General features: G+C 43.7%; 1 long non-coding RNA gene across 1 annotated transcript; it reads left to right on the plus strand.

Moving 5' to 3' along the window:
* Positions 1 to 880: 880 nt before the first annotated feature.
* LOC148123056 (uncharacterized) lies at positions 881 to 11152 on the plus strand. The gene is made up of 4 exons (XR_015736943.1): positions 881 to 1689; positions 2697 to 3442; positions 7084 to 7291; positions 8543 to 11152. It is a non-coding gene; the product is annotated as an uncharacterized LOC148123056 (long non-coding RNA).
* Positions 11153 to 12614: the final 1462 nt, after the last annotated feature.

Raw genomic sequence — 12614 nt, forward strand, 5'->3', positions numbered from 1 at the left:
ATCCACGTGGTGATGTCTGAGTTGACTGCACTTACACTAAGTAATCAGTCCCTCCCAAACCTTTTCAAGCAGATAGCCAATACAGGCTATCTCCAAAGTTGTTATTTCAGGGTACCACAAATCGGGAAGCTTTCCAAAGTCCTTGACTTTGGAGGCAGCAGGCGAGAAGAAGTCATGCTAAACCAGAAACATCTGCCTCCTCCTTTCCTTTCTTGATGGCTTTCCCTTGGAGCTGAGCTGTGATATTGATGCGGGAAGACAACTCACAAAGAGCCAACTTCATGGCACAGACAAAGGAGCAAAGGGTTGTGGTAGCCAACAGTAGCAGAATGAAACATATCTCATTACCTTCAAGATAATACCTACAAGGTATAGTTTAAGCCAACTGTAAAATGTCAAAGATACACAGTGCCTTGTGACATCATCTCTCTTTGAGTCCCTGTATAAAACCTGGCAGGGAAGGGGCACGGGATTCCTCTCTCCTTCCATAAATAATGGTTTACAGGAACTGGAAGTTTCCCTGTATCTCATGAGGAGGTGACTACTAGACTTTTAAGAAATAAAAATTGATGGCAGAAAATACAAAATAATCCCACACTAGTTCAGAATTATGTATAATAAAGGGTTATTTATTTAGGGGAGACTTACTGTCCTAGATCACAATCCTGGAAGTGAGAGCTGGAAGCAAGAGAGCAAGCACAGGCTTTACAGCTGCATTTGTAGTATAAGAGACCACGCCCAAGTGGGCTGGTATCTTAAAGGCTATTGGGTGAAGGAGCAGAAGGAGCTCCCACAGCACCTTCCCCTTTTGTTTAAATAAGAGAGTTCTAAACCCAATACAAAACTATATACACTAGGAATAGATATCAAGTATAAGATTAGAATTACAACCAGCATAAACAATATTAAGCAAGGAATGTATGCTAAATGTTTTAATAAACATTCTATTCTAAGATGTCTAAGTCTTGTATTGGAAATGGCTTGGCTAGATCATAAGAGGATGGTAACTATGACTATCTAATCTTTAATTCCATCAAAGTCCTGAGAAGGGAGATAATATTACTCGAGTAGGCAGGAAGTGCAAGCAAGCATCTTCCAAAATGTGTGGGAGATGACAGAGACAACTGGCTGCCTGAGCAATCACCGAAAGTCTCATTTGCAACGTTGAAACAACCAACTTTGGGTAAGTTCTAGAGTAACTGACAGACCATTTTCAGTGGCAGGAAAATTTTCAAAACCGTCTTACCTTGTCTTGGCAAGTGTAGGGCCCACAGAGCTATCCCTCCTCCTGAGGTTCATTTTGAGAACAGTTTCTGGTTAAACATCTTGTTGCAGTTTCCAGCTAAACTTGCTGCTTGTTCCTGTGCTCTCTCTGCCCCCACTGGTTTAGGGATTTTGTTTACTCTTGAGCCTGGTCACTTCCCACCTGCCTGGGGAGATTTCCATTACACAGCAGCTAGGTAGATAAAGCTTTTTCCCAGCTTGAATATACAGCTTTTGGCATTCTCTCCTCACGAATGACCCATGTCTCTTGTGTGTTCCTTTAATCTCCAGGCCCTTGCCTGGCTCACAAATGGTACAGTTGCATGAACTGTACCATAGAGAGTAATGCTACAGTTGAAGGCCCATCAGTGAGATCGGGAGGTAGGGGAAGCCCTGAGAGATCACCCTCTGAAGGCTGGTCAGCAGGTAAGAAATTGATGGTGAGGGTGAATTGAAAATGGGTGTTAGTAATTCTGTTCCAGCATTGACAGGCCGATTGGTGGCCCACTTCATAGTTCTTTTAGAGAAACAAGGCACTGGTATTAAAACTAAGACAGTCCAAGAGTTCATTAAGACAATTTTCTTTTGTGTACAGACCCAAACGTGGTATTGCTAAAGACTGGGCCTTGTTCTTATGCACTAATCCCTGAAGGTTTGATAATCATTATCCTTCTGATAACTTGGTTACCTTTTTCAAAAACCATCTAGTATGCTTCCCAAAAGTTATTTCTTTGCAACCTCTGGCAGGTGCTCAGAACACGTTTACTAATGGGTTTTCCACCAGATGGGCCATGGTGGCCTCCCTTCCTGATTTTGATATTCAGCCTGTTGATGCTAAATCTGCTCAGGTGCCTGAACTGAACACTGTACAAATGGCCCTAGAAAAATATGCTGATATTCCATCTAACCTTTTTACTGACAGTCAATATGTAAGCAAAACTCTCACACCTTTGAAAACTGCAGCTCATATTGCCTCTGTATCTCGAGTCCAGATGCAGTTATTGGCTATTCAAACATTGCTTTGGGCCGATCTGTTCCCATTTATGTAGGGCATTTGCAGGCTCATACTGAACTCCCTGGTCCCTTGAGCCAGGGGAATGCATTGGCTGATCAGTTTACCTGCCAAATTTGTGCAATTAGTCAAAAATCTTTTGAAGCTGCAGAAAAAGCTCATAATTGTTTTCATCTCAATGCTGTATCTTTAAGATTTCGTTTTAGGATACCTTGAGAGCAGGCCACTAATACTGTTAAAAAATGTACCCTGTGCACAGATCTTTTAGCTGTTGCCCATTTGGGAGTTAATCCTTGTGGACTTGCCCTTAATCACATAAGGCAAATGGATGTTACCCATGTTCCTTCTTTTGGGCATATGCAATATGTTCACATAACTGTGGATACATATTCTCATCTTATTTTTGCCTCAATCCATACAGGAGAAAAATTACAAGATGTTAAAAGTCACTATCTCCAGGCTTTCAACTACATGGGAGTTCCAAAAACTGTAAAAACTGGCAATGGGCCAGCCTACACCAGTGTTGGCTTTGCTAAATTTTGCTCTGAGTTCTCCATCTCTCATAAAATGAGAGTAACTTATAATCCTCAAGGACTGGCTATAGTGGAGGGTGCACACCTTATGCTCAAAGCCGATTTGCATAAAATAGAAAAGGGGGAATATGGTTCCACCCCCAGAGACCATTTATCTTTTATTTTATAAATTTTAATTTTTTTTTGACTGTTGATGCTCAATCTCGTAGCACTGTGTAGAGAGCTGCGTGGAGCCGCACCTTTAAGATGGCGCCGGCGGCCGCCCTCTGTGAGCCCGAAAGCGAGCGCTCTCTGTGATAAACAACTCCTTTTATGGTTATGGCCCGTAACTTGCTGTGAGCGTGTGTCGCTTGCGTATGCTTGAGCCTATGGGCGATGTCCACGTGGCACTCCGGGATAGGTGACCATAGGCTATATAAGGGCTGGGAGAGGTCTGCCCGGGAGAGAAACAAGAGAGAAGCCATTGTTCAAGGTCCTGAATAAACTGCCTGCGAGAAGAGCTCTGGTTTCGTGTCGTCCTTGCTGGTTCGAGGCAGTCACGACAAGTGGTGGTCCGTATGGGGAAGAAGCCACTTCCTCTCCCTGGAGCCCAGAACTTGCAGCAGTCAGGGGGCGCACCGGAAAAGTCCTCAAGGTAAGATTGGGGATATGCGTCAAGAGCAGGGTTTAATGACTGCGTCCAGAGCAGGGTTTAATGACTGCGTCCAGAGCAGGGTTAGTGACCGTGTCAAGAACGGGGTTGAAGTTCCGCACAAAAGCGGATAGTCTAGGTAGAGAGTGAGCAGGCGGAGTTAACAGAGCAGTGAAAGAAAAAGCAAAAGTAAGATCGGCGCTACAGGCTGTAAAACCAGGAGTAAGAGCGGCGCCAGGAACTGTGAAACCGAAAGTACGAGGTTTCGCGAGCTGACAGACTGAAGCGGTTTCACGAGCTGTCAAACCGAGACTGCATGCAGCTTCGGAAGCTGTCAAACTGAGAGTAGCGAATCTGCAGGTAGACAAATGGAAAGAGAAGAAAAGAAGGGAGATAGTTCGATTATGGGCGCTTCTTCTTCGCACCCAATTTTTATAGCTCTTAAGGAGTTACTTCCATCTAAGAATCTGAAAATAAGAAAAGGCACGTTGGACAGATTTTTAAATGAATGCAATACAGTGGCTCCCTGGTTTGCAGTCTCAGGCAATCTTAATGTAGCATCTTGGGAAAAACTGGGACATGATCTTGATTTTGCTGCGGAACAGGGTACGCTAAAAAAGGGGGTTAGGCCGATTTGGAGACTAGTACGAGGGTGCCTGGAAGATCAAAGGTGTAATAAAGCTATGGAGCATGGTCAGGCTGCTTTAGAAATATTACAGGAAGAGAGATCTGAGCAAGCCGTGTCAGAAAGAGTCAAGTCAGATACGGGGTCAGACAAGAAGGAAAAGGGAAAGGCACCCAAGAAAGGACAGGCAAGACTATACCCTAGTCTGTCAGAATTAGAGGATTCAGATACCAGCATCTTGATGGAGTCAGAGGAAGATGAGAAAGAAGAGGAGGCGGATATGACTCCCCTAGAATCAGAATCTCTTTGACAGTCTATGTATCAGATGAAGATCAGGAAAAAGGCCAGGGAGAAACAAAATTCAGGACAAAATAAAGAAGGAGGGCGAAGCTTAACCCCTTCGGCTCCACCTCCGTATCCGGAAGTGGTTGGCGCTGAAGGAGGAATGACTTTCAACCCGGAAGTGTGGAGGGAAGTAAGGACAGGGATGTTGACAGCTTTTCCAGTATTTCAAGACCAGCAAGGTCATAGATATCATGAGCCATTAGATTTCAAAACTGTTAAGGCCTTAACAGAGTCCGTTCAGACTTACGGCATTTCCGCTGCCTTTACAATGGCTCAAGTGGAAGCCTTACACCGATATTCTATGACTCCAGCAGATTGGACGAACCTTGCAAGGGCTTGTCTTCCCCCTGGTCAATATCTAGATTGGAAAGCATTTTTCATTGAATTTGCCAATGTTCAGGCAGCAAGGAATTTAGCTGCTGGGGATGCTCAAGCAGCTTGGGATGCAGATATGCTATTGAAGCAGGGCAGATTTGCTGCTCAACAAAATGGATATCCCCCCAGGTGTACGACCAAATTAATACTCCTGCCACTCGCGCATGGAAATCTCTGCCCAATAAAGAGCAAGTTATTGGCAATTTAACTAAGATCACACAGGGACCCGTAGAGCCTTTTTCTGATTTTGTAGCCAGAATGGTGGAGGCAGCAGGTAAAATATTTGGGGATCCTGATACTACTATGCCCTTTATTAAGCAATTAGTGTATGAGCAGTGCACCAAGGAATGTAGAGCTGCAATTAACCCGCATAGGAGCAGAGGGCTAGAGTATTGGATGAAAGCATGCAGAGAGGTTGGAGGTCCTTTGACGAATGCAGGCTTAGCAGCTGCTGTCTTGAGATTAGGAAACAAGATAAGATGATTAATTATTTGGGATCTAAAGTAACACATGATCAAACTGTTCCGCAAAAGGTGGAAATTAGAAAGGACCATTTACGTACTTTGAATGATTTTCAAAAATTATTAGGAGATATAAACTGGATAAGAGGCAGCTTAGGTATGACTAATGATGAATTAAGACCTCTATATGAGATCCTGTCGGGGGATGCAGCCCTGGACTCCCCCAGGTACTTGACTGACGAGGCCAGACAAGCACTTGCTTTGGTAGAAGAAAGACTATCCAAGGCATTCTTGAAAATAGTAAAATCTGTGGAGAATATCGCACTGTGTATTCTACCTACAAATTTACAACCTTCAGGTATATTATGGCAAGAGGGACCACTGCTGTAGATCCATCCTAAAATTTCCCGTGCTCAATCTATAGAACATTATCCCACTGCTGTGGCTATACTTGCTCAGCAGGGTGTCCTAATCTGTTTACAGCATTTTGGATGCCCACCTAAGATGTTGCTAGTCCCATATGATAATGCTCAAATGAAAGTGTTATGTACCAACATCGATAATTGAGCCATCTTGTGTTGCTCTTATTCCGGATACATTGATTGTCATTTTCCTAAGCATCCTCTCCTGTCAATTCTTTAAAGAACACCCTGTAATTTTCCCTAAAATAACTGCTACGCAGCCTATACCAGGGGCCAGTGTTATATTTACAGATGGATCCAAAAATGGTTGTGGAGTCTACATGGTGGATTCTGCAGAGCCTTTTACACACCAATTTTCCCCAGGAACCCCCCAACATGTGGAATTAGCTATAGTAGTAGAGGTCTTTAAGGCCTGTTCCTTTGCATTTAATTTGATTTCTGATTCAGCTTATGTAGTTAATGCTTTAAAACATCTTGAATGTGCTGGACCTTTAAAAGCATTAAGTTCAGTAGATGCATTATTTGTCCAACTACAGTGCCTTTTATGGCAGAGAAAACATCCCTTTTTTGTGCAACATATTCGAGCACATACAGGTTTGCCAGGCCCTCTAACTGATGGCAATGACAAGGTTGATCAGTGTACCAGACAAGAATGGATGTTTCTTGCCTCTGCCCTGCAGAGGGCTCATGACTTTTATAAAGAGTTTCATGTTAACGCCAAAGCCCTACAACAAAAATTTGCCATTTTCCGTGCCGATGCACGCAAGGTGGTTGTGGATTGTCCACAGTGTGTCATATATCATCATCCTCAAACTTTGGGGGCCTATCCACGTGGATTGCTCCCCCTTAAACTGTGGCAAATGGATGTTACTCATATTTCAGAATTTGGCAAACTGAAGTATGTACATGTTTCTGTGGATAGTTATTCTGGTATCATGCATGCCACTCCCATGACAGGGGAAAAGGCGAACAATGTGATTGCCCACTGTTCAGAAGCATGGGCAGCATGGAGCAAGCCCCAACAGTTAAAAACAGATAATGGCCCTACCTATACTGGTAAACAGTTTACATCGTTTTGCCAGCATATGGGTGTTCACCTTGTACATGGACTGCCTTATAATCCACAAGGCCAAGGCATTGTGGAGCGTGCCCATCGCTCCTTAAAAGAAATGCTTCAAAAACAAAAAGGGGGAATAGGTCATCAACAGACCCCCCAAGAATAGACCTTCTTTGGCCTTATTTACCTTGAATTTTTTAAATTTGGATAATTCCAACCAATCTTCAGCGGACAGACATGCCTGTCCAAATAGGCAACCTAAAGGTCTAGTGAAGTGGAAGGACATTCTGACAGGGGTCTGGCATGACCCTGATCCCATGCTGGCATGGGCACGAGGTTCTATTTGTGTTTTTCCACAGGATCATTTGGACCCTATTTGGATACCGGAGCACTTGGTGAGAAAAGTACAGGTGCAGAGGAACGACAAGCAAGATGAAGCCTCAGACTGTGATCCTACTGATGGCGGTGGTCCTGATGTCCCCGTTGCTGATCCACGCCAATGAACAAATCTTGTGGGCCATAGCAAAAGCATGGCCAGTTCCTATACCTGTTTATTCTACGTCAAAGGTTTTACCCGTCTTTTTTTCCACTAGTTGTGAATTAGGCTTACCCTGTGTAAATTTAGACCCTAGCATGGCTATGTATAATGCAGCTTATGTTCCTCTTCAAGGAGCCTTATGTTTTTCTCTTGAAAATAATTCTAACCCATGTATATGGTTGAAAAATAGCTCGGTGGGTAATTGGCTTGACCCGTTGACTGATAATCATATTCCTCTCGCCATGCTCGCAGAAGCACTCCGAATAATAAATACGGGTGCTTCCTCAGGCACAGGCAGCGGTAAAAATGGTGGTAATGCCACAAGTATTACTACCTTATTAATGTTGATGGAAGGGCTTCGGCCTTCAAGTTCACGCTTTGGATTAGGGAATTCCACCACTCGACAAGTATTACCTTATTGTGCCCCTAATTTAGGGTACCCTCCTCATTGGACACCGTATCAAAGCCCAGATCATAAGTCAAAGCAGATTGCACCAGGTTTTGAATTTACCCCTCCTTTAGGAAGATATTCCTTTAATCTTGCTAATCGGACTAATCAGAAAACTAATAAGAAAAATACTTGGCCCTGGTTTCAATGGATTCTTTCTAATGAAAGAGGGGCCTTTTCATCCCTAGAGCCTTTTGCTGCCCTTCGTAATTTGACTGTTCGGCTACTTAACATCTCTGCCAGCGGAGATACGAAAGGTGTTCTTTCAAATGTTACTGTAAATAAAATGATGAACAACCTTATTGTTTCTGCCAGTCCAGTGTGCTTAAAGGCAGCCTTCTTCTTTCTGCTGACCAATATTACCAATGCCACAGAGGATGTGATCTATTGCAATTCCTCTAAGGCAACTTGCCTCGCAAGTCAATGCTGGGATGGTACTTACAACACAGCTGTGGTGATGAGAGTTCCCACATATGTTCCCATCCCAGTCAGAGTTGATACTGGTACCTTCCCAATCGCTCATTTGCTCAGAACAAAACAAGACTTTGGGATAACAGCAGCCCTAGTCTCCGCAATTGCTGTATCTGCTGCAGCTGCCATGACAGCTGCTGTTGCCATGGCTGCAACAACTCAGACTGCAGAGACAGTTAATGAAACTGGAAAGAACAGCCTCCACAATGACCACTTTGAAATCCATCGATGGTCACTTAAAAGCTGGCATTTTGACAGTAAACCAAAGAGTAAACCTCTTGCAAGAGCAACTAGATGACCTAGTAACTTTAACCAGTGTAGGATGTATTCATTCCCTCTCCTCCTTATGTATTACTTCCAGATTGGCTGAGAACTTTACGAAGAATGGTAACCTGAGCCGGCAGCCGAGTGCGTACCTCCAGGGAAACTGGAACAAGGAGTTCGAGAACCTGACGTACACCTTGATCAACCAGATTATTTCCCTGAATGCCACATGGCTGGAGTTACCTACTGCTGATGCTTTTCTTAACATACTGAAATGAACTTTTAGTTACTTTAAGGAGTGGGCAGGAATAGGAGCCCTGACAGGCCTAATGGTGCTTGCCTCCTTGGTGTGTCTGTGGTACATATGTCGCATATGGACCTCACAGCGTCGCAACGCAGCTATGATCATCCAGGCTTTTACGGTCATTGAAGCAGGACAGTCTCCCCAGATATGGCTAGCTACGTTAAAAGATTGTTGACACAGGTTGTGAGGCTTGTGTGTTGCAACAACTTGAGAGCTCGTAATGTTGGTCTCAAGAAGAGCAAGTCTGATTGCATGTGGGTTGGTGCCTGATCTCCCACCTCTGTGCAAAAGGCACCGGGTGGATCTGGCGTTTCTCTGGGTGGACAGCACCTGGATAGACATCAGTATATTGCTTCTAATTTCTTGACAGAGATCAGACTCCTACTCTTACCTGTTGCTTGTGTAAAAACAAAAAAGGGGGCACTGTAGAGAGCTGCATGGAGCCACACCTTTAAGATGGCGCCGGCTGCTGCCCTCCGCGAGCCTGAAAGCGAGCGCTCTCTGTGACAAACAACTCCTTTTATGGTTATGGCCTGTAACTTGCTGTGATTGTGTGTCGCTCGCGTATGCTTGAGCCTATGGGCGATGTCCACATGGCACTCCGGGATAGACGACCATAGGCTATATAAGGGCTGGGAGAGGTATACCCGGGAGAGAAATGGGAGAGAAATGAGAGAGAAGCCGTTGTTCAAGGTCCTGAATAAACTGCCTGCGAGAAGAGCTCTGGTGTCACGTCGTCCTTGCTGGTTCAAGGCGGTCACGACACCACTGCTGACCAGTTTCTTCTGGGATGCCTCATGTCAGGTGGAAGAATCTAGCAGATGGCTCTTGGTGTGGTCCAGATCCTGTACTGGTGTGGGGGAGAGGGGCTGTTTGTGTTTTCCTGCAGGATGCTAACAGTCCAGTATGGGTACCTGAGTGCCTGGTGTGTGCTGTGGATTTTCCTGTCTGGGAGCCTGAGGACGGGACAGGGCCAAGAGATCAGACAGATACTGGTAAAGAATCCTCTGTTTCTGATGCTGGTGGGATTGGATAGCCCTGTGTCTTCCTATTTCTTATCTACCAATTTTAGCACAGGTAAACCCACTGTGCCTTTGGATACCACCCAAAATATCACAGGAGCAGAATTAACCCAGCTCCAGTCAGTCACTGCTGGCCTGGACCCTTGAGTTATGGTTGGAGTCTTTCCATACTTTGGGCCGAGTGCATTACTGCCTCCCCCTGAACTCTTAAGTCCCTTTCAGCAAATAATTGTATTTTCCAGGCAGGAGTTTGTGTTACTGCCCCTTTCTTTTCTGTTGTTGATCATCCTGCTAATATTTCTGGAGTTTTAAACTGTTATGAGTTACTGGGGTCCAAGTGCTGAGGATTGTTCCTCTACCTGTCAACACATCCCATGATGATCAACTCATCCTGCATTGAGCACGAAGAGATTTTGGCTTTACAGCAGTCATATTGGTGCCATTGCTGTGGCTGCCACAATGACTATGGCTGCTGGGCTTGACATTGGTCAGTCAGTTGCTTCTGCTAGCACAATGGATACCTTGTCAGGGCAGGTTTCAAATGCCTTGGCCACTAAAAATGAATACTGTAGTTAAATTTGCAACTGGTTTTGGTTTAAGACCACTGCTAAGGTTACAATTTAACAGTGATAATGCTTAATGCTGCTATTCACAGACCCTGGAGCACACAATTTACAAATTGACTCTTGAGATTATTCTAGTTAACAATACTAGGGTTCCTCCCACTAGTGCTGAGACCTTACTTAAAAGTCTCCAATTTATGGATTCATTAAGGATTGAGCAGGCACAACCTTCTTAGGAGTGCTTATATGTGCTGAAGCATCATCTTCATGTTTTCATGGCACTAGAGCCAGAGGAAAGCTCAGGTCAATGTCTCCATTCAGTAAGTCCTCTTAGGTATTACCCCGGAGGACCCTTTTGCACAAATCTAGCTGAACATGATGAAGGGTGACTAGTGAGCCAATGACGGGAAAGTTCTTTGGGGGACTGCTCCAACCTAAAACAGGAAATGTGTTTTGACTTGGACGCTTTCCTATGATGGGTCAAGGATGTTGCCTGACATCCAATGCTACCTAAGACAGGCCTAGTCATGTAACTTATAATAAAGGGGGATCTGTAGGGCCCACAGGACTACCCCTCCTCCTAGGGTTCATCTTGAGGACAGTTTCTGGCCAAACATCTTGTTGCAGTTTCTGGCTAAACATCCTGTTTGTTCCTGTGTTCCCTCTGCTCCCACTGGTGGTTGGTTAGCTTAGGGGTTTTGTTTACTGTTGAGCCTGGTCATTTCCCACCTGCCTGGAGAGCGTTCCATTTTGCAGCACTTATGTATATAAGGTTTTTTTCTAAGCTTGAATAAATGGCATTCAGCATTCTCTCCTCACGAATGACCCACATCTCTTGTGTGTTTCTTTAATCTCCAGGCGCTTGCTTGGCTCGCAAACAGTACAGTAGCATGAACTGTACCATAGAGAGTAACACAGGTGTTACAGGCGAGATTTGACAGTCTGTTTTCTTGTATCCTGCTTGTCTAGTTCAGACATCATGTACTTTGTCATTGGTCAAGGCATGGGCAGTTTCTTGCCCAAAGGCCTGTTGTGCCAAGAAGAAGACAAACTCCAAGCTGGGTGTCTTTGGTGCTTGACACTCTCTTGGGAATAGATGAGTGCTGCCAGGAGCAATCGTGTGTCATGTCAACAGAATCCTAAATTATTTAAGTGCCATGTTCTACAGATCTTTGAAGTGACTGAAGGTTACCTATCGATGCAGAATAAGCCTAATTAGTCTGACTAAAAGTATAACGATCATGAGCGACTATTGACCTATAATATTTTAATACTTATATAACTTAAAGATTAAGACTTCATATCAGAATATTAAGCAATTTTTAAACAACTGTGCAGTAAAGGAGGACAATGACATCAAAATGAAAACAATGTATAAACATCTTAATCAGAGGTAGAAATATATAATGCAATATGATAGCTATATCCTAAAATTGTATCAATATACAAAATGTCTTAAACAGAGGTAGAAACATGTATGCATACAATATGACAAAATAATTTGCATAGGTGTACAAATATTATAAACAAATAGCAAATATAATTTGAACTTGTATCAATGTATAAGAAATTATGCCAGTGTAAATTGTCCATAAATAATAGCTTACAAATATTCACTCTATTACTCATTATTATTATTAGTGTGAATAAGTTCATACTAAATTACCTATCATCCCATTCAATCTTCCTTTTTTAATATAATAAAGGATTATTTATTTAGGGGAGACTTACAGATCACAGTCCTAGATCACCATCTTCTGCACAAATGGGGAACAAGAACAGAGTCTAGCAGCTGGAAGTGAAAGCTGGAAGCAAGAGTGAGCTCAGGCTTTGCAGCTGCATTTATAGTATAAGAGACCACGCCCAAGTGGGCTGGTATCTTCAAGGCTATTGGCTGAAGGAGCAGAAGGAGCTCCCACAGCAAAAAAATGCTAGGTATGGTGGTGCACACCTTTAATCCCAACACTGGGGAGGCAGAGGTAGGTGGATCTCTGTAAGTTCATGGCTGGCCTACTCTACAGAGTTCTAGGTCAGTCATTTTGGAAAGATTCTATCTTTTCCAAAAAGACAGCAAGGAAACAATGTTTTGTAGCGATTTAATATCTTAAGCACTTGATATATGCTGGATGTTAAGGAGGCCCAGAAAGTGAACAGTGGTTCCAGACCTCGGGGATCTCATAGGGGCACTTATTATAATATTAAGTACCGTACGTGTAAGTACCAGGATTTATGGGGTTACAAAGGCTCAAAGAAAGGGCTTCTTGGAGCAGATGTAATGTA

The sequence above is a fragment of the Myodes glareolus genome, chromosome 2, assembly GCF_982192425.1.
Source record: "Myodes glareolus chromosome 2, mMyoGla1.1, whole genome shotgun sequence".
Classification (NCBI taxonomy): Eukaryota; Metazoa; Chordata; class Mammalia; order Rodentia; family Cricetidae; genus Myodes; species Myodes glareolus.